The sequence below is a fragment of the Athene cunicularia genome (genome assembly GCF_003259725.1).
Source record: "Athene cunicularia isolate RWA chromosome 5 unlocalized genomic scaffold, athCun1 chr5_part3, whole genome shotgun sequence".
Classification (NCBI taxonomy): Eukaryota; Metazoa; Chordata; class Aves; order Strigiformes; family Strigidae; genus Athene; species Athene cunicularia.
The window spans coordinates 851656-862372 of NW_020799103.1; the positions used below are offsets into that span (position 1 = coordinate 851656).

At 39.6% G+C, this 10717-nt stretch overlaps 1 long non-coding RNA gene across 3 annotated transcripts in view; it reads left to right on the top strand.

The window, feature by feature from the left end:
* Positions 1–10717, top strand: part of LOC113481372 — a 157359-nt gene that overhangs the window by 94385 nt on the left and 52257 nt on the right. For all 3 annotated transcript variants that reach the window (XR_003398668.1, XR_003398669.1, XR_003398667.1), the window contains exon 2: positions 10015–10118. This is a non-coding gene — a long non-coding RNA (uncharacterized LOC113481372). The remainder of the gene's footprint in view (positions 1–10014; positions 10119–10717) is intronic.

Consider the following 10717-nt stretch of genomic DNA (forward strand, 5'->3'; position numbering starts at 1 on the left):
GCTAGTATCTGGATATCATTCACACATGTCTGAGAGAATATATTATTAGTAGGACCCATTAATTAAGGATGCCAATTTGTTTATAATTAACTGAAGAAATTTATGGCATTAGAAAAACTATTACAGTAGCTGCTATAAACACATTTGGTAATGATAGCAATGCCAAGTTTAAATGCTTCTGAGAAGAATTACTGATACTAATACCACAATGATCACTGGCCATGTTTGACAGCACTATGTAGATGTGGCAATTATTAGTTTTATGCTCTTTTAAGTCTACTTTAAATAGCAACTTGCACAGTATTAGTATTTTTCCAAAAATACGGCAGAAAACCATTCCAAGGCTATAAAACTGTAGCACAAAATATGCATGCTCCATAATAAAGAAAATCTGAAATCTCACCACACTCAAATAGAAGAGAAACACTTAGATTTATCTTTCCTGTACACGTTCTGACATTATTATGCACTTAAAGATGAAGTGGGGAGTTGTGGTTGTGAAATAACTCATCCTATTAAATACTGAAAACAAGAAAAAATGAGATCTTGGTTCAAAAAGAGTGACAAATGACTCTTGCATTTGAATGTATAGGTTAGGTTTTTGAATAATTTGCTCATTAGGCAAGTATTTCTGTTTTATCTCAAGAGTAACAAAAACCTGATGTTTCATTGTGTAGCTGCATTTCAGAAAAGAGAATTACTGCTTTGCCTATTTATTACCTATACTAGAAATATGTTTTCCCCACCTTAATCTCCATTTACTAATAACCTTGGGTTTGTTACATCACCTCAAGAATTTCAAGCTACTCTTTGTCATGATTAGTACTTTAAATTGTCTTCTTCAAGGACCACTATCTAGGTGATGATCTAAAGTTTACAGTTCACAGTGATGATAATTGTTAAAAGTTAATAATTGAAATAAACTGATTGATAAGAAAAGCATCCTAAATACTAGAAATACTGGAACTGAGGGAAAAATCAAGATATAAATTAGCAAGATTTCTGTTCTGTTGCTCTTCATAGATAGGAAGAGTCATGATGAAACAGTACAAAGATAAATGGGGATTTACTGCTGTCTTGAAATACATTTGGTTACAGGTGTCTAGTTTGCAGGCACACTGCAGAATTTACACACTTATACACCTCATTTTGGCCTGAATTTCTCAAAGGTGTAAGTGCTGCTAATCCTGCTGATTTTGAAAGGATCTGTTAATAATCAGCAGATTTGAATGTCAGGTCATTTGAGTCTAAAAAAAGCACAGTTAGCATAGCCTACGGGAAAGGCTGAGGTTTTTTGGTGGCTAGACACTCGGGGGGGTTTTAGCGTTATGAACTAAACCAGACAGTGTTGGACATAGATTTTAAACAAAATCTCTCAGGGATAAAAACCCAAGTGTAACTATGTGTGAATAAGATGGGAGAGATTTCCTTTCCAGTGAATCAGCACTAAGTAGAAGGCATATGTCTAAGCTTTGAGAATGTATTTCTGCTTCTGTAATTGCACGGATAAGACTCATTATGCCAGTTACACAGAGACAAATACGTTATTTATCTATATGCACCTTCAGTGCTTCAGCTTCTAGCTTGGGATTCTGTTCACACAAAATGAGAAAAGTAAATTCAAAGACTTGCCTAAAAATATGTCAATAATTAAATCTGCTGTTCTCAAGGTTAAGTAATGTGTCTTTCTCTCTCTGCTATGTTAGAGGCAGTGATGAAAAAGGGATTCTTCTCAGTGTTTCTAATACAGACTAATTTGGCCGTGACATTTTTTTCTGGATTACAAAATGAAACCCATGTGGTGTTCACTGCCTGGAAAAGGAAAAGTCGTTATTGGATGCAGTAGTGACTGTGCTCAAAAGCAAAAAAAAGCCATTGCCTAACAGCAATAACAGCCATTTCTTAGAGGGACTCATTAAAGAACACAGCGAGGCAGAAAAATAGTAAAAGGAAAAAAAAAATTGCATGTATGAGAGAAACAGTAAAACTGCACCGAGTTGTTGCGAACTAGATAAATTATGCAAATGACAAACATTTAAATTTGTATTTCCTCATTTATTTCATAGTTATAGGAGATTATTACCTCTCATCTAGTTGAAAAAGTGAAAATTCATGTTTTAGATGACCTCAGAAGGAAGGGTTGGTTGTGTTTTTAGCCCTTGGTCGTGCTGTCTGTATTTTTTACCTAGTTTTCCATCTGTCTTCAGTGTCTCACATTACCCAAGAGGACTTATCTGATGTAATTTTCCAGCCTTGTTGCAGTGATTCAGCAGCTCAAAGCAACCTGAGGAAAATCTCAGGATGAAACACATCATCTTCAAGAGTTGTCCCTTAAATAACATCTTGAGGGTACACTGCCTCTGTGATCAGAACATCCTGTTGCTCCCCTGTGCTGATTGAGAGGCTGCTTTATATATTTACCTCTTTTTAATTTTTTTGCTGTGTGGAAAAGGCAATAAGCAGAAGGAGAAAGGAATTTTATTCTCTGGAGTGCAGTTAGGGAATAGACTGTGGTCAAAGATCTTGCACAGCTGCACAAAAGGCTTAAGAAGAAATACCACTCATGCATCCTCAATCCCATAACCCATACAGAGGGCATTTTCAGTATTATGCTGTAGACGTGTCACACCATCTTGCTGTGTCCCTCAATATCTTCAAGAGTAAATCTGGTAGAAGGAAAATCCTCTGCTCTTTCTTCTGAAAGTTAGTTAGAAGATTTATTTCCATGAAGATAGGAAAAATAAGAAGGTGCACTCTGGAACCACTGTGCAGCTGTATGCAAACTGATGTGAGGTCTCATATTGCCTCTTCTCCAGATGTCTGATAATAAGATCTTGTTTGGTTTGTGAAATAAGAAATTTCTCCTAGTGTTGAGAATTTCTGCTCTCCTACTCTTCTATCCTACTGTTACTCCAGGGACTGCGTTGTTGATGTAGCAAACTGTTCTCTGGTTCTTAAGCACAAAGATCAACCAATCTGCAATTACAAACACACAGAGCATCATGATAGGTAATGGCCAGGATGTAATTTAGTTCAGTGTATCAATTCTGAGATATGAAACATTTTAGTATTCATTTATAAGTAATACATAGCACCATGCGTAGAGATAACTTGCTAGGCAGGTGATTTCAAGGTCTGAAAGTTCAAGTCACTTCTCTTCTTTGGAGCTGATTGTCATTGCTGCAGTCTTTAAGCAGAGTTTAATATCTGACATCACGTATCATACCTAAATAAACAAATCATGAAGCAAGTTCAAGGGGGAACATTAATACTAGAGTTATTGAGAAGCTGAATATATAGTGGAGCAGTAATACGTGATCTGTATTTATACCACCCTTCCAGTGGAGCTGGGTGAGTTGTGAATATAGCTGTGCATGCATAACAGGTACACATATTTTATTGCTGCACTCGCAGGATATTGATATATAACCACTGGAAAAGGTTCTGGCAGTGGAATTGAAATTAATCAACTAATTAGCATCAACTTCACTTTGCCAAACTGGTACTGAATTATTTTTATAGTGAAGTTATGTAAGTAGGGTTACAGAATCACAGAACCATAGAATCATTTAGGTTGGAAAAGGCCCTTAAGGTGGTAGAATCCAACCATGAACTACACGTCGCATCTGCACGTCTCAAACACCTCCAGGGATGGGGACTCCACCACTTACATGGGCAGCCTGTTCCAGACCCTTTCAGTGAATAAATGTTTCCAAATATCCAATCTGAATGTCCCCTGGTTGAACTTGAGGCCATTTCTTCTTACCCTATGACTTGTTACTGTGGAAAAAAGACTTGACACCCACCTCACTAGAACTTCCTTTCACGTAGCTGTAGAGGGTCATTAAACACATAAATCCACTTTCTTTCCTCAGCCAAGTACTTGTAACTTAAAATCCTAAACCCGCAGTCTTGGAAACGTATGCATAACAGTGACTGCATTAAAAAACTTCTATGCATGTCAGTGGGATATCCTTGTGTGGGAATGAGTAAACTTACTAGCCCTTTACAACAGTCTTACAAATGCCTTCTATAAAGATTGAAGGTTAAAGCTGGATTAGATGTCTTGTAAAAAAGACAATCTCTGCAGATTTCTTTAGTAAAATTTTCCAGGTGTATTTTCCATAAACATTTTAAGAAATTACATGAGGGAGGACAAATTCAGTTGCAATGTGAACACTGGATGGTTGAGAAGGCTTTTAATACAAAGGACAGTGAACACGATCCCATACCAATTCATTTACATAGGTCAAGGTAATTAGTAAGCTAGCTACTAACAAATAATGCAGACATTGGCTACCATTCCTCGCTCTGTTTTGTACAGAAGTAGAATAATATTCTTTAAAGATGTGGTCAGAGCAGCACTGTGTTCATAGGTAGGCTCTGCATATCTATGCGTAATCACGAAAAATGGTGATTAGGATATAGTATCCATGTTAGTATTTTTTGTGAAGTGAAAGAGACACATTAACCAGCATTAAAATTTCCAAAGAAAATCAAAGTTGCAAACCTGTAAAACTAGACGCCTAGTTGTTGGAGAAAAACATCCCGATTTCTTTCTGAAACTGGAGAAAATATGTAAAACTGCATCAACAACAACAACAACAACAAATTGATGCCTGCAGCTATTCGAGATAGCTAGTTCTATAACAGAACACTGAGGAGTCCAATTAATTTGAGAGTGAAATTAGCTACACAGGGTGTCAGGCAGCTACCATTAACATTCAGGTTTGAAACAGTAACATGTTTTCAATACTTTGCCGTAAATTGCTTATACAAATGCTGTTTTTCAAAATACAGCGCAGTCTTAAAGTTTCTTGCATTTTGGTGGCATTTTATAGCCATACACTTCCCAAATTTGCTGAAAGGGAAATGATGTTAAAGAGCTAATACGTTGTCATCTGCGTATTGTCCATATAGTGGAATATAAGGGAATATTTAAGAAAATAATCTTAATGGTGCAAGTCAGGGAATTAATACCGTGGTATTTGCAACATGTTGGATTAAGTTATATTTCCAGTTCTGTATTCATTGGAAAAAAACTGCATCACACTTTACATACTAACAATGTCCTGAAAAGTTTAAAGTTTTGCCTCTGAGAAAGCAAGTCAAGGTGACCACGAAGACCGAATGATTACATGCAAGGGTACTCACATAGTTAAAAATAAGATGCCACCATTTAAACAGACACCTTTTCTACTGCCAAATAAGTATTTTGTGTGTAGTGTAGGGATATTTTCTTCTACACAGATGATAAGCTCACACTTTCAGTTTATATACACACCGCTCTCCATTCTATGCATCCAGACCTGAGAAAGAGTAGTGACCTGAAGAGTCTAAAGAAATTTTAGTTGGAAAGTGTTTTCTGTATTTCAAATTAATTTACTTAACCATTCTACTGCTCTGTATTATGGTTAGCTTGAAAAGCCCTACAAATGCCACAGAGGATTTAATTTGTCAGAAGATAAAAGAAAAGGGATGACATCATGGCAACAAAATGTCAAAAAACTGTAAAACATTCAGATTTTTGAAGATTTTATTGTAGCCACAATATGCTAGTAATACTGAATTTATCACCAACATTGTCATCGTATTCCCCATCATATTCAGTCCTGAAAGCAAATAAAAAGCCAGTACAGGTTTGATGATTTTGTGTCAGCAGCACAGCTTATTTTAGCTAGTATTTACTATAGTCAAAGGCAATCACTTTTTTTTTTTCACTTGTGGGCAACTTTAGTTCATGGAAAATGGCCTGAGGAAGGAAGTGGTTCATTGTAAACATCTTATTATAAGAGGAAAGAAAGGATACATACATCAAGATCTAAATTTAATGTATAAGCGTCTTTCCTAAAGCCAGCAGCATTGTCTAACAAGTCTGTGAAACATCTTATATGATTGTTCTTAGACATTTGAAAAAGCATAGTGATAGCAAATAAACTAAAAACATGGAAAGGACGTGTAGTCAGCCTTATTAGAAAGCGAGTACAATTTTCTGCCAGCCAACGTGGTGAAGAACTATTAAGTAGCAAACTTAGCACTTGGGTAATTTCACTAGTATCAACAGAATATTCTTTGCTTATAACTGGGTTGGTTTGGGCCCTCTAGTATCTACTATACACAGATCAACTGCCAGTGGAGAAGTTGCTGCTGCTTTAGACAAAAATAACGTAACTCAGGAGCTTCGGTTCAGCAACCGAATTCACAGTGGAAGGTGAAGCTCTTCAGCTTCTGTAATGAATGAAGCTATGCTAGATCAACACATTCAGCACCCTCTTAATTTCTTGTGAAGAGATTACTCACCAAGAAGTATTGAATGGGATTTTGGGGTTTGCATTTACAGAAGAAGTTAGCTCAGTAACAAGCAATCTAGCAGGAGGGCTGACACTGGATTCTACCTGCACAACAGAACATACCTTTCATCTGGTTGTAATGAACGCTTGCTCTTCAGTACTACCCATTCCTCTTTCTCAGGGAGTCTTACAGTTTAATAATCTTAGTGAGCATTTGTATGCTGTTAATGTTGGTTTTCCAGGTAAAGTTTTATGCAATTTAAAATGCACATTCCCTCCTTGACTTACTTTTTGTGCACCTGCTGAGCTTGCGCACACACAGTTGGTGGCAGCACAACTGAGGAGGTCATACGGAAGCTTTACCCCTCCACGTTAATTTACTGTTGTGTCATCACAGTGAACAGTGAGAAAAATGCATTATTCACTCGGGAAGTTATGTCATTAATGCTGAATGTACCTCCACAAATGCACTGTATTAGTAGATTTAACAGTTAATATTTGTATTCCCATGTTTTTATTTATTTTTCAAAGTTTCTGTTCAACTAAGATTAAAATATACTTATTCATTTTATAAACTTTGTGAGATTCTGATAAAAACATGACAGATGTAGAATGTTTTCATTTTGAAAATCATTGCTCAGTCTTACAGTGACAAACAGCATATGTCTGTCTAAATACTGTTACACATTAATCTTACCTTAACCCTACATTCCACTAAATCTTTGTGTGCCTGCACATTGAATTCACACCAATAGATCATCATTTGGTCATTTTGTCAGCCGAACAGGCTTTGTCTCTTACTCCCTTGTCAGCCTCAGAGTTAATTACACTATTGTAGTGTGTTGTTGCTATTTGCACCTCATAAAAATTTAGATTCAAAAGCAAAGCAGCAGTTTCCATTCTGAACGGAGGGACTACACACATTTAACCACTGCTCAAGTCAATTTAGTTCTGCGGGAGTCCTGACGTGAGGAACACTGGTAACCAATGCAGGTGTTCAAACAAATACAGCTACTTGGTGGGTTGACCCTGGCTAAATGCCAGATGCCCACTGAGGCCACTCTTATCGCTCCCCCTCTTCAGCTGGACAGGGAAGACAAATAAAGGGAAGGCTTGTGAGTTAAGGACAGGGAAATCACCAGTTACCATCATGGGCAAAACAGACTCAGATTGGAGAAATTAATTTCACTTATTGCCAGACAAATCAGAGTAATCAGAAATAAAACCAAATCTTAAAACATCTTCCCCCCAGCCTTGCCATCTTCTTGGTTCAACTTTACTCCCGATTTTCTCTGCCTCCTCCCCTCCAGTGGGCAGGTGTGGAGGTTGCAGTCAGTTCGTCACCCGTTGTTTCTGCCGCTCCTTCCTCCTCAGGGGAGGACTCCTCACACTCTTGCCCTGTTCCAGCGGGGTCCCTCCCAGGGGTGCAGCCCTTCAGGCAGAGGCTGCTCCAGCGGGGTCCCCCGCGGGGTCACGGGTGCTGCCGAGAGCCTGCTCCAGCCCGCGCTCCTCTCTCCACGGGCCACAGCTCCTGCAGGAGCCTGCTCAGCGCGGCTTCCCGCAGGGTCACAGCCTCCTTGGGGCATCCCCCTGCTCCGGCGTGGGGTCCCCCCGGGCTGCAGGTGGGTCTCTGCTCCCCCGTGGCCTCCCTGGGTGCAGGGCACAGCTGCCCCCCCAGGGGCTGCCCCAGGGGCTGCGGGGGAACCTCTGCTCCTGCTCGGGCACCTCCTGCCTCGCTGCCCTCGGAGCTGCTGCTCCCACGTTCTCACTCCTCTCTCCCGGCGGCAGTTGCTGTTGCACAGCAGGTTTTTCTCCCCTTCTTAAATATGTTATCCCAGAGGCACTGCCACCATCGCTGATGGGCTGGGCCTTGGTCAGCAGCTCTACTGAACATGGGGGAAGATTCCAGCAGCTTCTCACAGAAGCCACCCCTGTAGCCCCCCTCCAGTACAAGCTAAAATACCACATGGAAGCCAATTCCTTCTGATTTTTTTTCACTGTATGTATCACAAAACATTAAATAATCCTGAAAAATATTTAATCAGGAGAGTCATCATGTTACTGATTGTTACCCATTTGTTATTAGGTTGAGTTGATGATTTTTGGAGATTTTGATAAGGAATGATTAGGACTAATCAATTAAATAGAATCTCACAGAAATACCAGGGTTTTTATAAAAGATAGTGGTGTCATGTTTTAAGTAGTCATAGAGATGTTGTATTTAGTTTAAGGTAACCATACAACTAGTTACACTGCTAGACAAAGTACCGTTGTTAGACTGCCTGGTAAGCTTGATTTATTGCCCTTATTGCGGTCGCAATAGCAGCCCCCAGACTCAATTCAGGACTCAGGTGTGCATGACCAGGAAGAGGTGGGAATATGAAAATGAGTTACAGGAATCATCATGTTTATGTATGGTAACTTGATTAATATGTATGAGTGTATCCAGTCTAATCAGCCTGTTACAGGACCCAGGTGTGCGTTGTTGGTGAGACACTCCCCCGCACACCTGGCCCTTAATAAAGGATGCCTGCCTAGCTGCATCCCACTGCTGTCCATAAGCTCTTTATCCCGTTTTGGTGGCAGTCGTATAGAGACAAACAAAAAAGGAGCCGCTCAGTAGCATTTTATAGTCAGCTTTGCAAGTATCTTTTGACTGCAGACCTAAATTAAACTTCTTAACAAAAAAATCTAGAGATTTTCAGCATTACATGATTTTTTTTTAAGGGCTTCAGGGAAAGCAGTAGTAATTAAGTTTATCCACATACAATATATTCTTGCTTTACACCCCCTTGTAGCTTTAGACTCTGAGTTTGTCCTTCATACTTGTATCTTTTCCTTTTGGTAAAGTCTAGCAAAGTGAACATAAATTGCTCATGGGTTTCTTGTACTGACCTACCCACTTAAATTCAGAAGTTGTGAGATTGTCAAAAGCAGTGAGCTTTGTTAGAGCAGACACCAGAGACAAATTTCAGTCCGCAGTCTCCCCAAAGAAAAAGTTTTCTAAGGTTTCTCACGCTACTGTGTCCAAACACAGGAAAACTTGCCCTATGCACCTCTCATTAAAGTAAACAATTGAGATCAGCAACAGGGGTTGCAAACTGCAGAGACCTCCTAAAGTAGTCATGAAGCGGGGGAAGGAGGAGAGTGAAGAGGCCCCAGGTGGAAGGAGTTAGGTGTGGTGGCACACAGGTGGGTGAGGCCACCGGCAGGCACAGCTGCAGGAGCCCCTGCACTTCGGGGGGCTGGAGAACAGTGCTGCTGTGCTTAACTTTAAAGGGAAAGGGTGTACTGGAGGGCAGGACAGAGCATGGACTGGTGTGTGTCAGATGACTCGTTTGTCATTGTCACTACTACTGTGACATAGCAGTGGGTATTTTCTAGTCTTGCATTATTCTAAATCCTCGTTGTCCTGGAAAGAAGATGGGATGGGGTGACTCTGCACTGGTGCTGGTCAGTACCACTAAGTCTTCCTGATCTGGGAACCAGGCAGCAGAATTAGCTTAATGATAAATCCTCTCCAGTTTAGCCTGCTCCTAGGCTGAGATGAACGTAAAAGGTAAGTGTTACTAGAATGATGGGCGAGTTGTTATTTAGGAGTCCTTTTCTTAAGTTGCTTACAAATGTGTGTACTCTTCTGCTTTTGCGTGTAGTATTTTTCTTCTTCACTCTCCTTGGTGTGGCATTTTCATTAAGTACTGAGTGGTGGCCATTCTGGTTTTAGGAGCTGTTGGTTGCATTGCTGGGGGTTTTTCCATTCTTGCAAGTTGAGACCCTGCAAAGTTACTGAGAAGGCATTGCTTCGTGAGGAAATTGGAGAGAGATAAGGTTAGTGGCTTTTATCAATACTTGGGGATTTTTGCCTATGTTTGACTGTTTTTCAGACATTGCCTTTATAATTCTGGAGTTTTAGAGTGCACAATGACTGAAGCTTGTTTCTGAGGTAATGTCACAACTGATATTATCTAAAAATATGCTGAGGTAATTTAGAAAACCTGTGATTACTGGATGAAGTAGCCATTAAATCAAACTTTAAAAATCTTGTCTTTCTGTTATGTGCACAAAAAGGAAAAAAAATAAATCATGAGTTTCACTTTTTTTTTTTTAAATTCTCATTCCTTTACACCTGGTAGAGTTCTGAAACTCTAATCTGCTGAATTACTGCTCTGACAGCAAGCTGTACAGAGCTGTGCTGCTGATCTTAATAGGGTGATGACCCCCTTATTTGTGGTTCTAGTTGTCTCATTCTGGGTAAGAGAAACATGAGATGTTGGCTCTCAGCCATTCAGACCCTTTCCTGGCTTTCTGATGAGTATGGAAGTACCAGATAAATTTAAGTATTTTAAGTGCTTGAAGATAAATAAGTACATCCAATTTGCTATCCTATTGTTAGAGAGAACTTTTATCTTTTCCTGCCTTCCCCCCCC